General features: G+C 43.8%; 1 long non-coding RNA gene across 3 annotated transcripts in view; it reads right to left on the bottom strand.

Moving 5' to 3' along the window:
* Positions 1–14,866: 14,866 nt before the first annotated feature.
* The window catches only part of LOC135107934 (uncharacterized), a 55,064-nt gene continuing 48,585 nt past the window's right edge, over positions 14,867–21,345 (bottom strand). Inside the window, exons 3-5 of one of the 3 annotated variants that reach the window (XR_010272057.1) lie at positions 20,836–20,954; positions 19,547–19,690; positions 14,867–15,445 (exon numbers count right to left, since the gene is read on the bottom strand). This is a non-coding gene — a long non-coding RNA (uncharacterized LOC135107934). Of the gene's footprint in view, positions 15,446–18,239; positions 19,691–20,835; positions 20,955–21,345 lie in introns of those variants that run through there. The other 2 variants (XR_010272058.1, XR_010272056.1) reach the window with 2 other exon arrangements.

Below are 21,345 nucleotides of genomic sequence, written 5' to 3' on the forward strand. Positions count from 1 at the left end.
ACTTCACGACGACTCCAAAGTTCGGTAATTGGATCGCGACTTGTGCTTATTTTTGCCGTTTAAGGAAAGCAAGGAGGGAATGATTGCCACACATATTTTCGAGACACGCCAAGTGTACCTTTGTATGATTAGTCAACTTAAAAGACGAGCTGCTAATGGAGGTTCGCACTTCTTAGTCACCAAAGGTAAATATTTTACACCTTCTGCAAAATATTATGCAATTTGAAGATCAAACACCTGCCTCACTAAGTACTCCAGACTATGTGCAGCCTTGTGCACTTACTTTTTTGCTGCAAAATTGATGGTGTGCCAAGCCATCCGCCAAACACAGGCTGATGCTCCGGGGAGGTGGAGTGGACAGGGACAGGGGCGTGTTAAGGGTGAGGAAGTGACGCCAGGCGGCGAGTGTTGCGGCCAGTGCGGCCACAATAGCTTGAGGTGAAGCAGTAATTATTTCAGGCTTTCTTTGGGGAAGCAATTTACAGTAATTATAAAATAATTACATCGTGCACTACCTATCACAGCGATTACCTGTTTACAAAATGAAAAAGTGGTCATGAAAGGAGTGAGCGAGGCCGCCAGGTTCGCCCAATGGCTGCAGCACGCAGGGTGCCTGAGTCCTCGCCCCTTGTGTTCTGACAGTCGCTAACGAGCAGACCAACACCCCAGCATCACCTTGATTCATCTGTGTGCTTCCTGCGCTGTGCGTCACGCGGCGGAGCCTCAAGACACTCGCTGTCCTCACGTCCTTAACTGGCACAGGAATCAATACGTCACCTGCAAGGATTACCTGACGCACTGTCACCTCACCTGACGGCACCACACCCTCGCCGTCCAATCCTCGGCGTTACTCCTCCCTTCCTGGTCGCTATCTGACGCGCAGCACAGAAGCTCAGGTAATGCTCCCCTCAGGTAAAATTGGCCCACCGAAATATTCAATTAGAGCTTATAAAGATGATCAATACATTTTTCTTCACCTGCACTGACCAGAAAAGGGCCACACTTACCGGTGGGGCGGGGCGGGGCGGGACGGGGTGGCACGGGGCGTCGACACCACAGTTTGATCCACTCACTCACCTGCAAGGAAAAAAAAATAATGATCACCTGTGTTAGGAAGACCGAGAGTACAAGTCAGGTAAGAAGCAATTTTACATAAATTTCTAGTTACTTCATCTGATATTCTGCGTTTTATAAAGTAGCGCCTCTTAATGAGATCACCGGAGGGGGGAAAATATATAAGGAAATTAGTATGGAAATAAACTAAAATAGACCAGTAACAGACTTGTGTTTATCCTCAACGAGCAACCGAGAACCACCCAATTAGGGGAGTGGCCTGGGACGTCCTCCTCGCTGCTCCCCACTCCTTCCGCTACCACCACCACCACCACCACCATAACCGTCAGTCCCCCTCCCCTCTCTCTATCTGTCTCTCCCTTCTAACTATAAGACAAAATTTTCTAATACAAATATATCAGTTGAAAAGTGAACATTTGCCTCGACAATGGAGCAAAAAACAGAAGCCCTCAAGTAATAGTCTTTTTTTTATTCTTATTTTTTTTTCTATCGTGGACCTGAAAACCTGAATACGCATAAAATTTAAAAATGATGGGAATTCGATTGCGGGTGAACCTTGATTAAGCTTTAACTTTAAATTGGTTCAAAATGGCATGTTCCTTAAAACGCTGAATAAATAAACGGACCAGGTTATTTCGGAGGACCAATGAGGGGCAAGTGGGTCCTTCCAATGGACCAATAGGAGTAAATCAAGTGGCTCTGGGTCACTGGCAGCAATGCGGTTGGTGCTTCAGGCGGTTTGGAAATACGGGAACAAGACAGGTCCTGCAGGAAGACCACAAGACACGAAGTAGGTCAGGTAGGTCAGGTAAGCCAACAGGAGCTTCACAAGTCCACGACCACCAAGAGTAACGGAACAGGTCGTGCTATCAATCTAAAAAGTATGTAGATTGTAACGCAAGTCGTAGTGGTCCTAGCAGCAATCTAATAGAGGCGAGTAGACACCAGGAGAAACGATGCAGCTCGTACTAGTAACCGTGTACCACAATAGCATGATAAACTAAGCAGATCAAACTAGCAGCCTGCAACACAACCAAGAAACATCAGCTCGCACTAGTAGTCTAATAGAAAGGTAGATTATCCCGCAATAGCCTAAGAAACGAAGCAGGTCTAACTAGCAGCCTAAAATGAGGGCAGAGGAGCGTGCACCACAATAGGCCAAGGAGGGGAGGCTAGGGACAAATGGACGGATAATTTCATCCCCGTTTGTATCAACATGCAAATACAGGAGCGACAATATGGGTTCATTTAGTACATTGTTAGTGTATTGTCAACATCACAGGGCAGGGGGCTACTGTTTCCTCAAGGTGGCGCCACGTATATGGAAAACACAGACACACACACACACACACACACACACACACACACACACACACACACACACAGGTACGGTAATTCACTGATAAAACATCTTATACCATTCTAGCCCCGTTTAGGCAGCGGCGAGGACCTCCAGGGATCTGATAGCAGGCCCCTCCCAGGTAAACAGGTAAGGGGTAAGGATCTGCCGCCGCCCACACCGTCATACACCCACACCACCTCCACTAGGTACACTCATTACCACTATTATCACCACCGACAACACCAACATGAGGACACGTAAAAAATACAACACCTCCTGCACCTCCACTACAGCGAACATTAACAACACATCATCACTACCAACACACTACCTTCTAAAACTCGTCACAACAACATCAGACACGATTTGAAGCCATGTCTGAGCACAAGAGTTATCTCCCTGTACCGGACTCTCGTACAAGTGTCTTCTAAACCACAGATCCACGCAAGCAAACCCTCGGGATGCGAAAAAAAGGGATATAAAAAAAAACAGCACTCAGATACATCCATGCATACGCAAATTGATGAAAACACAGATAAAAACAACTTTCTGCACGAACACACGAACACGTAACAAGGAGACAAGGGGGAGACTGATGGATGGATGGATGGATGGATGGATGGGTTTCCTTAGCAGTGGAGTCTCAGTTGGAGTCTTAACGAGTGTTGTGGTTCGTCCCCCAATCTTTATTCCTCTCTGAGTTTGTAGAATTTGTCATCAGTGCTCAGTGAACCTCCTCCACACTCCCTCTCTAATTGGGTATTCATATATCAGCGGGAGGTCGTGTCTTGCCTTCATTGTGTGTGTGTGTGTGTGTGTGTGTGTGTGTGTGTGTGTGACGGGGAGGGGCGGAGCTTACCTCTGCAGTCTCCCACAATAAGATCATCCTTGTCAGCACAGACCTCATCCCTCCCTCTCCCACGACTCCTTTCCCCTCCTACTCCACCTCCTTCTCCTCCTTCTCCTCCTCCCCCGCCCCACACTGCAGCGGCTGGCATATTTGGCTAGCATATTGCTCCGCCTCACTCCCTTCGCACGTTCACACCTCCGCCCAATCCAGAGTGTTGAATAATAAATCATCGTATTCACCTCTCATTTATCTCCCATCTAACAAGGTAACACGAGCATCCCAATCAGCGTCAAGAGGAACTAATGATTATATTACTTTCATGCACCCGTTGTAAGTTGAAGTGTTACGACGGTCTCTCTTAAAAATCACACGCACAATCTGGAATTATTAGTAGACTAGTAAAGTTTTATTTGTTAGTGATGAAAGAAGTGATGATGAGGAATTAACAAGACCACAACACAGGTGAGTATTAAGTAAAGTGTTCCCGTGTATGTGCTTCTGTTTCTGGCCACTCATCACTGCACCGGGCAAATAAGACGCTGACGCATTGGTACAATCAAGTGTCTGTGGCCCAAACATCCGGGACTTACGCAGGTGAATATTACGCCAGTACGCGACGCAACTTAAAAAAAAAGTTATAAAAAAAATACACTAAAATAAAAGTTCAGTGGAATTTGTTTTCCCGACACAAACTTCGGAGTTTCATAACATACACTGTTATTTAGACAACTTGTTTTGCTCTCTCTAAAAAGTCATACGTGATATCATGGTGCGTTTTGAGATACAAGGAAGGTCACTCTTGGCATGTTTGCTTCTCGTTCATCTGGCTAATGTCTTAGTCTTCCCTTGCACTTCACCTTCCACCCCTGAATGACAACTGTCTGCACGGTATCAGCGAGGGGCGGGGAGGGGCGAGGGTGAGCCGGGAGATGGTTAAGCGAGAGGCACGGGAGGACGCTGGGAGGATAAGGACCAAGGGGGAGGGGAGAGCATGGCTGGGGAAGGGAGGGTTAGCTGAGGGAGCCCGGTTCTCCGCCACTGGCCAGCCTCGGGGAAAATAAACACGAGGAGGCTGATATAAAGCAATCCTTGACCGCTGCGCCATCTAGCGGGGGTCCCCGGCTCCACTATGCTGCAGCCGGGAAGGAGATATTATTTTTCCACCCGATGCTTATTTCCAGACGAGTGTTGCCAAACTAAGGTGGACAAGCACGGTGGTCTGGTAGCTTGTTCACGTCTTTCCGCCCCGCATTCATGTTATCAGCGTGTATGTTTATGTTGCGTGTGGTTCCCCAATGTATCTTTACAGGAGAAGATTGAAGGAGACGGATGAGAGAAGGATGGCGACGTGGAGGAGGAAGCGTTACCAGTGTATGAGGGATGGTAGTGGGAAGCGAGAGGCGTTACCAGAATAATGGAGAAGATAGACGGAGCGGGAGGAAGAGTTATCAGAAAAAGGGAGATAGTAGTGACGAAGAGGAGGAAGAGTTACAGTAAGGGGCATAGGAAGAGGAAGTAAGAGGAGCCGTTACCAGAATGTGGAGGCTAGTTATGGAGATCTGGAGGAAGAGTTGCTAAAATATGAGAGATGCTGGTAAGAAATGCGAAAAAGAGTTACCAAAATATGAGAAGGAGTAAAGAAAGCAAGAGGAGACATTGCCATAACATGAGAGATGCCTGAGGAAAGCGGGAAGAAGTTTCAGTAATGTAAGAAATGGTGGAGGAAAGAAAGAGGAAATGTTATTGAAATATAAACAATAATGATGAAGTGTACAGCAACAGTTATCATGTTACTGACACCAAATGACTGGCAAGAAGCACCTAGAAACATAGATGAACAAAGGAACTGATGTATTAGATGGCAGCAGGGAGAACCAGTATTCAGGGAAGGTCTAAGCATGCCTGGGATGACAACCTGCAATAGACACGAGCAGGACATGATGTTAACAGACCGTAAATCATCCCCGCCAACGCAAGAGGAAAAACAATGATCAACACTACCAATGAACTCACACAGAGAGAGATTTGCGATGATTCACACAGCCAGGAAGTGACTCTGTGCAAACACGTAATTATCAAGATGCAATTAATCTGTGCTCAGCTGAGAGACAGGACAGGTCACATAACTTGATAGTTTTGACACCTAATTACGTAATTCTACATGTAACAATATTTGAATAACACAAGACGATTCTTCTGAACAAACTATACAACTATAAGCGGTAAAATGTTTAGGGCAATAGTTAATTCCTTTATTCTTTCCGTGAGGTCTTTAAACACATACAACTTCACTCTACTATTCTCTGTACTAAATTTTTACCACAAACTTCCAACAGACCATTCCATTATGCACGAGAAGAAGGCAACACTCAAAAGGTTAACACGCGTGACAAGGATTTAAACATTTCGCTGAAAACACACATAAGCGAAACCCAGAGACCAGAAAATCACCAGGAAACGAACAAACTTACCGCCTGATAGCAAAGGGTGTAATATCTGATACCGAGAATTACATTATGGAAAGGTGAGTGAGAGAGGAGTGGCATGAAAAGGTACGACGATGGAGGGAGATAGGGAAGGGGGAAGGGGAGGGAGGGAAGGATGTACTAGCATGAACAAAGAGAAATGTGAGTCAGTTACAAAGAATGAGGTTCTGAGGGGAGGAAAATGTGATACGCGAGGATGAAGGGAAACAGAAACTGTCATTAGGACGTAATCAGAGAGAGTAGAAGCAAAGAGGGGAGTGAGGGAACACGGGACAGTCTGAATATATCACACCGAAGAAACTATAATGAAGATCAAGCACAGAGGAGGAGGAGAAGGAGGAGGAGGAGGAGGAGGAGGAGGAGACGAGTGTAAAGGCAAGAGAATGGGGACGATGGAGAATAAGAATAATGACACAAAAAAAAATAAAAAAAAGAAGATAACAAGAAGAAAATCAGGCAACATTATTAATACAGAAAGCGAGGAAGGCAAGGATAATGATGAATAAGAGAATGATATAGAAAATTTACAACCCTTCCCTCTCTCTCTCTCTCTCTCTCTCTCTCTCTCTCTCTCTCTCTCTCTCTCTCTCTCTGCAACATCCCCAAACTATGCCTCTTGCAGCCCTAAAGCAGAGTAAACAGAGGGACAGGGAGCCACAGCCAGGGGAAGGGGAGACCGAGAGGGTGCTGAGGGGAGGTGCTTGACTACGGTCGGGGAGGGAGAGAAGGAGTGGGAGAGAGAGGGAGAGGGAGTCTGCGGCTTGTCGAGGTGGACTAATGCAAGTGGACGGAGGAACAAGGGTGCATATATTACTGAACGTTCTCTCTCTCTCTCTCTCTCTCTCTCTCTCTCTCTCTCTCTCTCTCTCTCTCTGGTGGTATATGCACTTAGGGTTATAGAGGACTGGCTTGCATGGACTGTCAGAGAGGTATTCATGGTGCTAATTGTTTGTATAATTCATTAGCATCTCTCTCTCTCTCTCTCTCTCTCTCTCTCTCTCTCTCTCTCTCTCTCTCTCTCTCTCTCTCTCTCTCTCTCTCAGACGAGTTCCTTGAAAATCCTCTCTAACTGGGTAGAGAGAGCTTCCTGCTGATATTTTTTTTATAGAAAAATGGTTTTAGTAGTAGTAGTAGTAGTAGTAGTAGTAGTAGTAGTAGTAGTAGTAGCAATAATAATAATAATAATAATAATAATAATAATAATAATAATAATAATAATAATAATAATAATAATTATATGAAACGGAAGGTAAAATCATGACAGGAGCAGGGGAAGAGAACGAAGCAGGAGGAGGAAGAGGAGAAGGAAGAAAAAGAAGAGAAGAGGAGCATCAGGAGCAGCAGAAGCAGAAGCAGAAGCAGAAGCAGGAGCAGGAGCAGGAGGAGGAGGAGCGCGAGGAGGAAAGCAGAAAAAAGTTAATGGTGCTGTCAAATCTCATACAACTCATTTCAGAATCAGTGGATAAGATAAAATGAGCTTTTCACTTGCACGCGTCAGAATTCCCCGCAACGCCTGATTCGGGGACTTCTGCAGGAGACCCATAAACGTCAGTATGAGGCGCCACTGCTACAAAAATTTTTGGGACCAGCATATCTGTCTACCACTCGGATCTGGCTGACTGAGGGACGGGGAAGGAAAAAAGGCCGGCGTTGTCTTTGTGGCGTTAGTCAGAGAGGATGCAAATGAGGATGGAGAGAGAGCGTGAGGTGAGGAAGAGATGGAAGGCGGAGAATTATGATAACACAAGATCAGGTAGCTGCATGTCTTTAAATAGTTTAATGTACATTTCGTCGTGTAAAGTGAGTCTAAGAGGTGGATGAGATAATGGGATAAAGATCATCAGACATTAATAATCAAAATTATACAAAATAACATAAAACACACTTGATGATAAAGGGAATAAGAAAGAAACCACAAAACGAAAACCAGAGAGAGAGAGAGAGAGAGAGAGAGAGAGAGAAACAGACAGACAGAGAAACTATTGACAGGGTACCAAAGTCCACATAGGTTAACGCATAACAGGAGAATGGGAAGGAAAGTTGAGTGGCGAGGAACTAGAGAGATTGAGGCATCAGAATTGTTTTGAGGGTGGGAGGGGGAGGAGCTGAGTGGTCGAGGGAGGGGGAGCGAAGAATAAGAAATTAAAGAGGGAAGGTTGATGGGTAAACAATAAGCAATGAAAGGGTTATGGATTAGTGGATGAGGGGGGGAAAAGCGTTAAGATGGTTATAGGACTGAAAGAGAGAGAGAGAGAGAGAGAGAGAGAGAGAGAGAGAGAGAGAGAGAGAGAGAGAGAGAGAGAGAGAGAGAGAGAGAGAGAGAGAGAGAGAGCCTAGCAACAACAAATCACAAACCAAACTACTTTTTTACACCAATTACGCAGGGAAAGGCACTGGCCGAAGCAGCGACGCACGAAAAATAAAAGGCCAGAAAAAAAAAAAAAAAAAGTGAATAATGGGGGGAACCTACACACTCACCACCTACCTTCGGGAAAAATACACACATACACCTGAGTAATTAAGGGATCGGTGGTGCAATAGCAATACCTTTTCTGGACCCACGCTCAGGTATCGGCCCTCACCTGTACACTCAATACGAATCAATACAAAAGGCAGGTGTAAGCCCTCTCTGCCTCCCTCTTCTGACCTCTACGATTTTGTTCTACTCGCCCCAGCCTTTATTTATTTATTTTTCTTTTACCTTTTTCAGTTGTAACGTGTCAAGTTTAATGCAATGTAGTGATGCAAGTTTATAGTTTGACAAGATACCAACCTTTATTTTTAACTTTTCATTTGTTATAACGTCTCTTCAAGCTTTATTTAATGTTCTAGTGTAAGTTTACAATACAGTTTCACAAGACAATACTGAGAGAAAACGATATTACCTACCAGAAGTCTGTAAGTGTTTGTAGGTAGGTATTTTCATCACCCAATTCATTCCAGGTTACATAACAAAAGTCGTATTATCATTATTAATCAAAGCGTTTAGTTAAAAAGAAGTCTAGTCTGTGTGTATCCCCTTCACTTCAAGGTCACTACAATCCCTACCTGTCAATACCCTGCCACTCCATTCACGCTGTTAGTAAAATGCCAGTGAATTCCATTTATCGGCACGTCTATTACCACTGAGGGAAAAGTTAGACTTCCCTCCCTTTCCTTCCTGTTACCTTAAAAGATGCACATATCCCACAAAACTAAAGGGTAAAAAAAAATATACGATAAAACTTAGGATACATACCAGAGATTGAGAGAGAAATAAATTAATCACTCTTGTTGGAATGTAAAGGTTTTCATTTCCCTACCTTTGTGTAAAATGTCACAGGTTGTGTTTCTCGTTTTCATTACTGCGAGGAATGATAATTAAAGAGAGAAAAGTACAGGCGTGAGTTTGACAAGGAATCCAGGAAATCACTCATTACTTTTCATTTGGTGAGTGATAGATCCGTGTCTCTAATTTTGGAACGCTTGAAGAGAGAGAGAGAGAGAGAGAGAGAGAGAGAGAGAGAGAGAGAGAGAGAGAGAGAGAGAGAGAGAGAGAGAGAGAGAGAGAGAGAGAGAGAGAGAGAGAGAGAGAGAGAGAGAGACGTAGTTAATTATCCGTGTTGATTTGGAAAGTCTTTATTTTGGCTATGATAGTGACAAAGGAATACTTCTGGTCTCTCTCTCTCTCTCTCTCTCTCTCTCTCTCTCTCTCTCTCTCCAAGGTAGCAGCAGTGGCCACCGACCAATACCAACAAGGATAATTTCAAAGTGAGATTTGCACCTAAAAATGTTACGCCCGGCTGACTGAATGATGTGCGTGAAATATTAATGACATTGAGCGTTAATATGCGAGACTGAGTGCTTCCTTAATCGTTTGCGTTTTGTATAAATTTTACATATTGATCTAGCTGGGTTCCACTTTTTTTATTTTTCCAACCATAGATCATAGCTTTAGGTACGCGCCGCTCATACACCGAGTTTTAAGTAGGGTTCAAATTTTCGCACGTTTTGGTGTCTTACCCCTGCTACTTTTAACAGGTTCTAGTGGAAATTATTGTAAGGGAGAGAAGGGTCTGGCTTCAAGGATGTTTTCTGGATTTTAATGGTGGTTTTAAGGAAGATTTTGCACGCTGAATAGGTTCTAGTGAAAGTTCTGGTTTTCAAGAGTGATTTCATGATTCTGAAGATAGTTTTCAAGGATTAAACAACCTCAACAGACTCTGGTAAAAAGTTGTTCGAGTTTTGAAGGATGTTTTCCTGATTTCGGTGGTAGTTTAAGGATTCTGTACCCTTGTGATGCTCTTGTAAAAGTTATCAGCGTTCTCAAGGATGCTTCCGAGATTCCAGAGATAGTTTAAGGAGATTATACTATCAGTTAAATACAAACACAGGAGAATTCAGCTTATCATCTCCGTGGCTTCTGAAAGTAATCGTAGTCTTGAAGAGATAGCTAAATGTTTGAAGATACAGGCCAATAACAAATTAGTGCTTATGAAATGACTAGCCTAACCGGGACAAAATTAACCTCTGAGACTTTTTAATATAATATATATATATATATATATATATATATATATATATATATATATATATATATATATATATATATATATATATATATATATATATATATATATATATCAAAGTACTCTGAATTTTGAGAGGACGACCACAGCAATAAAAAGGCTAATACGGTGATGCATATGTCTTAGAATGTAATCGTATAAGATGAATGATGATGATGATGATGAACCCCTTCTTAGTTTCCTCCTCCTATTTACACGTTAAAATATTTTCCCATGCTCATATCACTCGACTTTTCTTGCATCTCTTTTACATTTCCTAAGATCAAGAAGATATTTACATGCACGAGTAAGTCTCCTCTATTCAAACTTACTTTTCTACTTTACTTTAAGCCAGTGAAAAACATGACGTGGTGGAAATTGCTTCTGTGATATTATGTCGTCTTCTTTAACTTCCTTCTTACTTTTATTGGTTTTGTCTTTACTTGTGTTATGTGATGACAGCTGTGACGTCTGGATGGAAATGAGGGTGATGAGGAGGACGAGGAGGAAGAGGAGCACGATGAACAGAAGAAGGTGGAGCAGCAGGAGGAGAAAGGGGAGGAGGAGGGAGAGGAAGGGGAAGAGACAGGTGGTAGCGCATGGAGAAACGATATAAAAAAAAAAGAAAAAAAGACAATGAATACGTGGTGAGCAAGATGAAGGAGGAGGACCAGACAGATAGCAGTAATCAGGATTTTAAAAACGCCAAAATTTTGCTACTGGATTCCACAAGGTGCCGTAAGTCTTGTACACACACACACACACACACACACACACACACACACACACAGACACGCACCCTGATAAGATCACCCCCCCATCCCCCCAGGCACCTGTTTCCTACCTGCATGGGTCGACTCATTACCGAGCAAGTACCTAAGACTGCTGCAGGAGAGATTTCCCGTTTTCATTAACCACGCAGAAGATGAAATGTGAGGTAACGGAGACAAAAAAAAAACAGCATACGTGGCTCTCTCTCTCTCTCTCTCTCTCTCTCTCTCTCTCTCTCTCTCTCTCTCTCTACACACACACACACACACACACACACGGTCGTTATGTATGCGTGTGTCGGCGAGGTAAGTTCAGAATTTTGAAAGCAGAAAATGTATACAATAAACTCCCATTGATCTTTGTACTTATAAGATTAGATATTTCAATTATTGTAGGTTTAAAGATTAAGTCAGAAATCCACTGCGCCAGACAGGAATGTGGGGATGATAATTCGATAATGGTAATGATTACAGGCTACCAAAGATTGCACGTTTTACAAAGTGAGTTAACTTAAAATACAGTTACGAAAAAAAAAAAACAATAATTAAAGGTATAAGAAATAATACAAGAATTTCAATAAAAAAACGAAAGGAAAGAAAAAAGAAAAGAGCAGCAGCAGCAATAAAAACAACACGGTAGCCAAGCATAAGCCTACTGTCTTACTGTGGTTTACATGCGTCTTTATATCCATATGGTCTGGAAAAAAAAAAAGTAATTCGGAACAAGATTTCCTGCGGATCAATCAATTGTCCTGGATGGAGTGGCAGCCATGTGCGTGGGAGACAAGACTTCGACAAGACTCGTAAAATCTACCATTTGCACACCTGCATTTTTTGTTGCGTCAAGCAGACCAGAGAAAAAAAAAAGTAAATAAATAAATGGATTTATAGATGAATAAATAAAATAAATAAATGTATGAAAAAAAAAAAAAACATTTCTGTCGATCTGCCACTCAGAAAGAGTAGAGTCGAAAATCTCCAAAAGAATCACAGTAAGAAGCAAATGAAGCAAATGAATCAGAGTTGTGGGAGATACACTACAATTTGCCCTGACGCCCTGCCAATCTCCGCGGTGGGCTGGAGAGGAGGGAGCCCTGATTTAAGGAGGTGGCTGACGTTATAATCACCGGCGCCTCAATGATGACGGCAGGTAATTGCTCCTCAGCTCGCCATCACGTGTCAGGCGAGGTTACTTGGTCCTGCTCGACGCTTTACTGTGAACGATGGCGTGGTGAGTGTTGTGGTGAGTGTCCCGCTAAGCTTCCCTGCGGCTCCTCCTCGTGTGGAGTCTCATTCTTGTGGTTTTCTATGTGCTACTTTTGTGAAGGGTAGTGGTATGTATGTGCGATTTGGGATGTTTATATTGTTTGTAGTGTTAATGTTTGTTTTCCTCGTTTTTTATTCTTATCCTCGTTCTTGTTATATTATCGTTATCATCATCATCATCCTTCTCATCAGTATGCTTTCCTATGTATAATAACAACTACAAATAATGATAATTCCATGCGACACAGACAGTAACCAACACCCTTCTTAACTATCATCATGCAATTTTAACGACATTCATGCAAGTATCATAACCTCTCTCTCTCTCTCTCTCTCTCTCTCTCTCTCTCTCTCTCTCTCTCTCTCTCTCTCGGGGAAACAGGCACCACTACTCTGCTCCTCTTTCCTCCTCGTTTACCTCCCTCTAATCGCCCTTACCAGCCCAAGTTCCTCATTTCCTTGTGTTTGCCAGCAGACTCCCCTCCCATAGCCCCCTCCCCCTCGCCCAGCCCCTCCCTTCCCTCCGTCAGAGTAAACAAGGACCACACTCTCGTTTCCTGACCTTTACCTGCAAATATTGTGCGGGTTCTCCTCAAGTTATTGTGCCCTTATGTTTTTAAAGGTATTCGATTCTATGTTGCTTTACTATAATGCTTTCGTTTATGTTTTTCTGTCATCTATTATAATTTCTTGGTGTGTTTTAGCATTATATTTTAACACTTTGCAATATTATTTTACTTTCTACTGTGCATTTTTTTTTTTTTTTGTTAAGTATTGTACAAGATGATTCTATCTTTATGGGGCAAGCTTTACGATGTTGTCTTTAATATATTTCCTCATCGACTTTTTTTTTTCTTAAGCGCTGTTTAAAATTTCTTTCTTCTTAAGCATAATTTTGTTTTGAACGATACTTGTTTTTAGCAGTGTGCAATTCTCTCTCTCTCTCTCTCTCTCTCTCTCTCTCTCTCTCTCTCTCTCTCTCTCTCTCTCTCTCTCTCTCTTCTCTCTCTCTCTCTCTCTCGTACGTTTTATACATACAGGAAACGTTGTCATTAAGTAAATATTAATCTCCTTCAAGTCTATCCGTGAATATTTGAGGACTCGCTGCATATATGTACAGCTCTAACTCTGTTCCTAAGTCCTGCGAACCTTTGCTCAGTCTCGTTCCCCTGAAAATTTAATGCTCTAAAAACTCTTATCGCCTTTATAACGTACGAAGCCCGTTAGGCAGAGTCACGGATAATGCGAAACAAAGAGATAAGAAAGCTTGTAAGTTAGATATGAAAAATAAAAACGTGAGGTATATACGAAAACCTGATGAGTTTAAAAATATACAGAAAAAAAAAGCATAGTAATAAATTGGGAAGGTACTTGTGAATTTACGCTTATTTCACTTTTATCTTATATCATTTTCATTCTGGAGTTCGGAGCGTGGGAAAAAATTGTCTATCCTGGAATAAATAAAGCGGCGTAGTCTATCCTGTGCTTTGATCACCATTCTATTACCTTTTCTCTTCTCCCTTCCTGATAGTCTTGCGCTCGACTGCCATCCTCCCTCCCTCCCTCCCTCCCTCTCCCTCTCTCTATTACTGCTATTCTGCTGTACTAACTTTGCCTTTATTTTCTCTTCCACTTCTCATCCCAGATAGCTTTTCGTATTTCCAGTCCCACGTATTAAATAAAAGTCTCCCCTTGCTCTCCCTTCCTGCTCTTAGCTAGGGAAGTTAATGTTATAATCGTTTGTGTAAATGTGTGTGGTGTGTGTGTGTGTGTGTCAAAAACTACTACTATTATATATTACTGCTACTACTACTACTATTACTACTACTACTTCTATCACTACTACTACTGCTACTACTTCTATCACTACTACTGCTACTACTACTTCTATCACTACTACTACTACTACTACTACTTCTATCACTACTACTACTACTACTACTACTTCTATCACTACTACTACTACTACTACTACTATAAATAATAATAACAATAATAACAATAATAATAATAATAATAATAATAATAAAAATAATAATAATAATAATGTCATTTCTACATCAACAACAACAATTTCTGCCATACTACTGCAACTGCTACTATTAGTACTATTGCTACTACTACTACTACTACTACTACAACTACTACTACAACTACTGTAACTAGTACTACTACTACTACAACTACTACTACTATTACTACTACTACAACTACTGTAACTAGTACTACTACAACTACTACTACTATAACTAGTACTACTACTACTACAACTACTACTACTATTACTAGTATTACTACTACTACTACTACTATTACTACTACTACAACAACTACTTCTACTACTACTATTACTACTACTACTATTACTGCTGCTGCTGGTGCTGCTGGTGCTGCTGCTTCTTCTACTACTCCTACTACTAATAATAATAGAAGCAGCAGTACCAGTCTATCCATCCACATACCAGACTGAGATTCCCCCCTTGAAGGCAGACATTACTGGTGGTGGCGGTTGTGATAGTCAAACCAGCTGAGAATGCCAATACAATAATTTACATAGCTACTGTTTCATAAGCATATTGCCTTCCCAGCCTCACTCAACACGCACACTACAATCAGTCGAGACTTATGCACTGTGTGATCGAGGGAGCAGAGGACCCGACATGCCGCCCTTCACGCCTCAAGCTTAAGTTAATGCACTCCCAAGACTGTACACATCACATCACCCGCAACACCAGCCTGCAGCCACCACCAAGCCAGCGCCCGCCTTACATATGCTGCCTCCATCAAGTCCATCGTCACTTCCCACCTCATCCATCGCTGCCAGGAAGCTGCAACGACCCCCACATGCTTCCCTCTCTCCCTCCTCCACCTCCCCGCAGCGGACTTGTTTACCGCGGCCCAGAGTTACCTACTCCTTATTGGATCAACTTTAAATAGGGTAGTAATCCAATTATGAGTTCAGGCTCGTTTAGCGGATCAATGAATCAGTTCGCCACGTAGCTGCCTCTTCTTCTTCTTCTTCGTCCTGCTCCCCCACAGTGAATAGTTTGGGTTAACGAGTCCACCGCCTCCACAGCTCGTCCTCATCTTGCTCCACTTTCCCTCCTCGTCTACACATGTGGGATGGAGGTTTTAACAGATGGTTTGAAAAGGTAATTATTTTAAGGGGCAAGAAAATAACAAGAACTATTAATTACTGAACGGGTTGTGATTTTGGGAGATGAGGAAAGTTGGAGATTAGAAACAGTAATGAGGGAGGGTATGAATTTTAAACACAGATAATTACGAGAGTACGCTAGTATACACACACACACTGATTAACATAAACACACACAAAGACAGACAGACAGGCAGGCAGGCAGGCAGACGGAGACAGAAAGACAGACAGACGGATACACACACACACACACACACGGATCTACAACAGCCAAACCTCAGCACTCACATAGAACAATAGTCTCACTCCTGTCTTCTCAAAACACACACACACACACACACACACACACACACACCTGAAAACTGCGCACACTTGTGAACACCACAATATAACAAAAGAACGTCCATAAACATTTTACTGCGACATTTCCCTCGTGTTTCCCCGACGGTGGCTGAAACAAAAGCCTGCTACTAGTGTGTGTGTGTGTGTGTGTGTGTGTGTGTGTGTGTGTGTGTGTGTGTGTGTGTGTGTGTGTGTAGTGCCTCTTCCTGCTTACACTGGAGACTTAGGGACAGGGCTGGGAGGAGAGGAAGTGGGGAATGCAGGAGGCACACATACAGGAAAGGAAAAGAAAGAGTGCACCAGGGGAAGGGAGGGAGGGAGGGAGGTAGGGAGAGAGGGAGAGTCACAGGGGAGGAGGTGCGGCCGGTGACATGGTGCGGTAGGTAAGGTTCACTCCCTGACGCCGAGGTACAGTGCCAGCAGCGGCGGCCTTGTGTGAGGTAACCTGAGCGTAGGGTCCGCGGCCCACTCAGGCGGCGGCGTCGCTTTCAGGGTCTTGTTTACATTTCATCTCAGCACAAGTAAGGGATTTGTTAGGGAGCTGCGTGTTGTGAGTGTTGAGGGTGTTCCTGGTGTTAGCGGTGCTGCAGGCCACCAAGCGGTTCACTCCTGGTGGTATTGGTGGTGTGGTTGTGTTGGTGGTGCTGTGAGTGGTGGTTGGGGTGGGATGGTGGTGGTGTGGCTGTGCTGGTGCTGCTGTTGGTGGTGCTGGGAATTGTGGTGGTGGTGGTGTTACATGGGATTTACATAATGTACCGAGGCAGGCCGCGGATATCCTGGTGACAGTCACGTGAGGCGTTAAATATGACTCTGCTATTACAACAGCCGCGCTACGGTGTTACTCTCTCACATAGCGGACGACGCGCGCCTGTTACTAATCTGACGCTTCCCTAATTGTTGTTTATATGAAAGAATTTCCTCCCCGTGCAGTGTGACGCAAAGGACATTATCTCTTTAATTATCACGTTCTTTCATTTTATAGTGACAACTTAATCATATAAAAGAATTCTTACTCTCATGTTTCATATACACTTAATATTTTCTCGACTTTCGGAATAACTAACGTAGCTGAAGAGAGCGAGAAAGTGTACAACCCAGCAGCTAATTCCGTGATCCCTTCTGCATGGCTTCCTTACTCGCTCCTCTCTGATATAAGGTAACACAAAGCAATGCGCGTCTTCACAAATTTGGAAGACGTGAGGCCAAGAGGAGGAGGAGGAGGAGGAGGAGGAGGAGGAGGAGGAGGAGGAGGAGGAGGAGGAGGAGGAGGAGGAGGAGGAGGAGGAGGAGAGGAGGAGGAGAAGGAAAAGAAAATGAGGAGGAGGAGGAAGAAGAAGAAAGGATGATTAAGAAGAGAAAGAGGAGGAAGAGGAGGAAGAGGAAATGAAAGAGAAGAAGGAGGAGGAGGAGGAGGAGGAGGAGGAGGAGGAGGAGGAGGAGGAGGAAGGAAAGAGAACAGCGAGTGAATAAATAAGGGCAAAACGAGGGTGGGTAACAAAAAAGGGTGGGACTTAATCAAAGAGATAGGGGGAGGGAAGGAGAATGAGGTGGAGACGGCGACCGAGAGAGAGAAAGAGAGAAAGGAGAGCGTCTGGGGACAATGGAGTGTAAGAGCGAGAAAGAGTGGAGTGGAGAGTGAGGGAGAGAAGGATGAAGAAGTTTACATTACTTTCCATCAGGGCGTGGGTGTTGTCTTTACTGTAAACTCTCTGACCACACCTCTGTTTCATTTACTCAGATGCATCTTACGTATTAGTTTTCAGGTTAACAGGCGGTAAATTAGCAAATCGTTCCTACTTGTTTAACGTCTTGTCTGAATCTTAAGCGCTTTTATCTGCTAGTAATGTCCTGAGGAAGCGAAATATTAAGAAAAAAAAAGGCAATTGGAAGTAAGTGTACCATGTTACTGTACTTCAAACCACGACTGTATGTTATAACCAGCTTGACTTTGTTGCAGTTGTCATCAGTACCTCTTGTCTCTGCGACCCTTGACCTCAAATTTATGTCCCCCACGTGTACTTTTATGCCTCGTGTATGTCATGTATGCGATGCTGCCTCCCTGGAACTGTATGTCATCTGTTAGCTTGTTGCGTATTCTGTCTCCTCGTCTACTTCTCATGCTTCTTCGTTTCTTACCGTTGTCACATCCACGTCATATTTGTCCGGCCGTCTGTCATTCTCCATTCCTTTTTATTTGGTGGAGCGTATAACGACGGGTCCTTCATATGCTTGACATGTAGTGCAGCGTCTTGTCTAATTCGTAAGCAAAAAGAGTCCGCTTCATCGTGTGTCCAAACCAGGAAAACTTGTCCTAGCGGCGTCCCTCGCGTCCTTTGTGTCGCCCAGAGATACCACTAAGTCTCGTCCGTGGTCGTCTTGCCTCACATATCTCTCATTAATCTCCCTCCAACATGTCCTTGGTCAGTATTCTCAGCCCACGCGGGAGGCTGGTCTGGCAGCATACAGAGGAGTACAGCGGCAGGCCCCAGATCGCCCAAATATAGGAAGCGTCCCACCTCTACTCTCCCCTCCCCCTACCTTGTCTTTTTGATCCCCAGCCATCCTGTCCCTGTGGCTGCAATCAAACTGCGCTGATATTTTCTCCATTCTCAACTTCATCACGTATAAGAGCTGTGTCTTGTCAGTAACAGCCGGTATGTGCCCCGCAGGAGAAGCAGAAGCAGCAGTAGAGGCAGCGATTGCATAATTCCCAGACGATGTATGCGCTGGGACGTTGGAATTACCAGCAAAAAATTTATTTCAGTCTCTGGGGGAGGAATGTTCATTAGGGCTAAATGATGTGTTAATGACACCAGGTTACATCACAAGATTTGGTAACTCTCGTCGCTACATCTTCATGAATACAAACATTAGTGGTAACGCCGATACAGCGACACCTCACACCACACACATTGTACAACACCACATTGTCACATGTCAACACACATCGCACTGCACAACACAACACCAGCAACACCAACACCATGATAAACCACCACCTGTCACTGCCACGTAACACAAACAGTTACAAAAGTCATACATACACCAAGCCAGGCTGATAATTCATACAGCAAGTTATCAATACACAACACAATGCATAGAACCGTAGCACCATATACCACCAAACTATAAACAATTAAAATGATAAATATAAAGAGGAAGGGATTGTTATATAAGGTGTTCTATCCTGCAGGTAAGATTAAGCTCAAGTTACAGTCCCGTCCCACTAAGAAGAAACAGAACGCGAGAAATGTACTCCTGGAAAAGGCATAATTACTAGGGTTACATAATGCATGGCAGGGAATACTAGCGGCTTCGTGTCTCTTGCAGCGTGTTATTCAGTTAGGGAAAGGTGACAATTTTTCACCACTAATAATCCACTTGTGGCAGAAAGCACTACTAATCACACCTCTTCCGCCTCCACCATCACTCTTCCACATCCTATTCATCACCATTAAGAACTGCGAAGGTAGAGAAAAAAAAAGAGAAAGAAAACGGTTCGCCTTCTAACTGAACGAGTAAGCGTGAAAAATCATGCTTGCTAAACCTTTGGAGACTCCACAGAGAAAACTTTCACACGCCCTGACGCTAATCTTGACTCACGGCATCAAGCTCATCACGCCGGCGTCACAGGAGTAAGAAAAAACACAACTCCCTTTTATTTAAGACATTCCATCATTCGTTAAGACTTATAATTTAGTTTTGTCCTTACGTGCATCGCCTTCTCGTCCATTTTTGCGTGTTGCGTCACCGTGAATCTTTCCCTGAGAGGTCGCGGGAGGGTGGCAGCGGCGGCCTGGCGGGGGTCACACGTGGAGCCGCGACTCGATCCATCACAGTTGTCATTAACGTCTGGCTAATGGTGGGAGGTGCATACAAGGCGTCAGTCACCCCCTCCTGGTTTCTCTTCCCCTTCTTTCCCCTCCTCGTGAACCCCTTGCCTCCCCCTAGTCATGTTCTCTCCTGTCGTCCCTTTCTCCTGACCCTCTCACTTCCTCCTTCATCCACCTTCCTACCTCTCCCTTCCTCCATTCCTCTATACTGCCTATAATTCCTCCTTCCTATCTCCTGTCCCTTCTTTTGCCTTCCTCTGCACCAGCTTTCCCCTCCTGGGCCTCTCATCCCTGCCTTGCTTCCTCTCTCCTCCACTCACATGTCCAATCCCTAACTTCTATACTTCTCTCCCGCCTGTTCCTCTCCCCTTCTCTTTGACAAACTTCCTCCTTCCTCTTCTCCTCTTACTACTCTTACTACTACTACACCCCTTTTCTCTCTCTGTTTACTCTCACTCCTACCCTCCTTCCTGCCTCTTTCGCAACCGTCCATCTCCCCTCGCTCCCCTCCTGTCTCCTCCTCCAGCGCCTTGCCCCATGCACGGTGTCTCATCCATCACACCACACTCCCATCCCCTCATCTAACTGTCCCACGCCATGTCTAGCTGATCTCTTCCTGCACACTGCCCCTCATCCCTCACCTGCGTATCATACCTCCTGTCATACGTTTTTCAGGTCATTATTGGTGCTATTCAAACTTTTAGACTGCTTCTTTACCACTGTCGTACTTAAAGAGTCTTGCATTGTAACATTTAAACCTGACATTGCATAGAGACAAATAAATGATTTTCCTGTTGCATTGTTACATTTAATCAAACATGACATTAGTGACAAACAAATGCTTTCCTTTCTGCATTGTAAAATTTAAACTCAACATTGCAGTGAGAAATAAATGCCTTTCTTTCTATCATAGTTTAGACCATAATATTGATATTTTACTAGTTTCTGAAGGTTATTTTTTACCAGCAGAATTATTTAACGTAATGTAAAAGAAGTGTGTTTTCTACAGCTTAGGAATATAGTATGATATTTCACAGACTCCTCAGCCTTTTCAATATCAGTATCAATAATCATTCATTTTTGAAGAGGGGGATTTCATTATTACTATTCAGTGTCTAGGGGAGTACATTCTATAGCTTAACAAATCAGTACATGAAGCTTCACACACCTTTTCAGCCACAGCACACGTCGCTCCCTCCCTCGCCCTGCTGGTCACCCTCGGGAAAGGTGTCTTGGTTCTCACACTGGCCACTCGTTCCCTTCCACGCGGCTCCTGGTGTCGCTTTTCTACAGGAATACCTTTGTTTACACTCCCCTTCGTACCCAACACTGCTCTGCGTGCACTATCTGTTTTCACTTTCCCTACTTCTCTCTTGCAATAAACTACGGGTGTGGAGATCAAGGCTTTAGTGTTTTCTTGCTGTTGATTCCGTCCTTCATAATTAAGAGAAGTATCAGTCAAATTTACTACTGTTTGCTGTACTGATACCATACTGTGAGGCGCGAGTAGGGGAGGCGCCTCGATAGGGAGAAGAAAGTGATATTAACAAATGGACAAAGGGGAAGGAAGGTAGGGGAAAGAGAGGTGTCGATGGACGAGGGCCTAGTTTTCCCCTTCCTGCCTGTTTACAAACACTGGACTACAGGGCTGGTGTTGTTGATAATGGAAGTGGGCCCA

This window comes from Scylla paramamosain, chromosome 16 (assembly GCF_035594125.1).
Source record: "Scylla paramamosain isolate STU-SP2022 chromosome 16, ASM3559412v1, whole genome shotgun sequence".
NCBI classification, from domain to species: domain Eukaryota; kingdom Metazoa; phylum Arthropoda; class Malacostraca; order Decapoda; family Portunidae; genus Scylla; species Scylla paramamosain.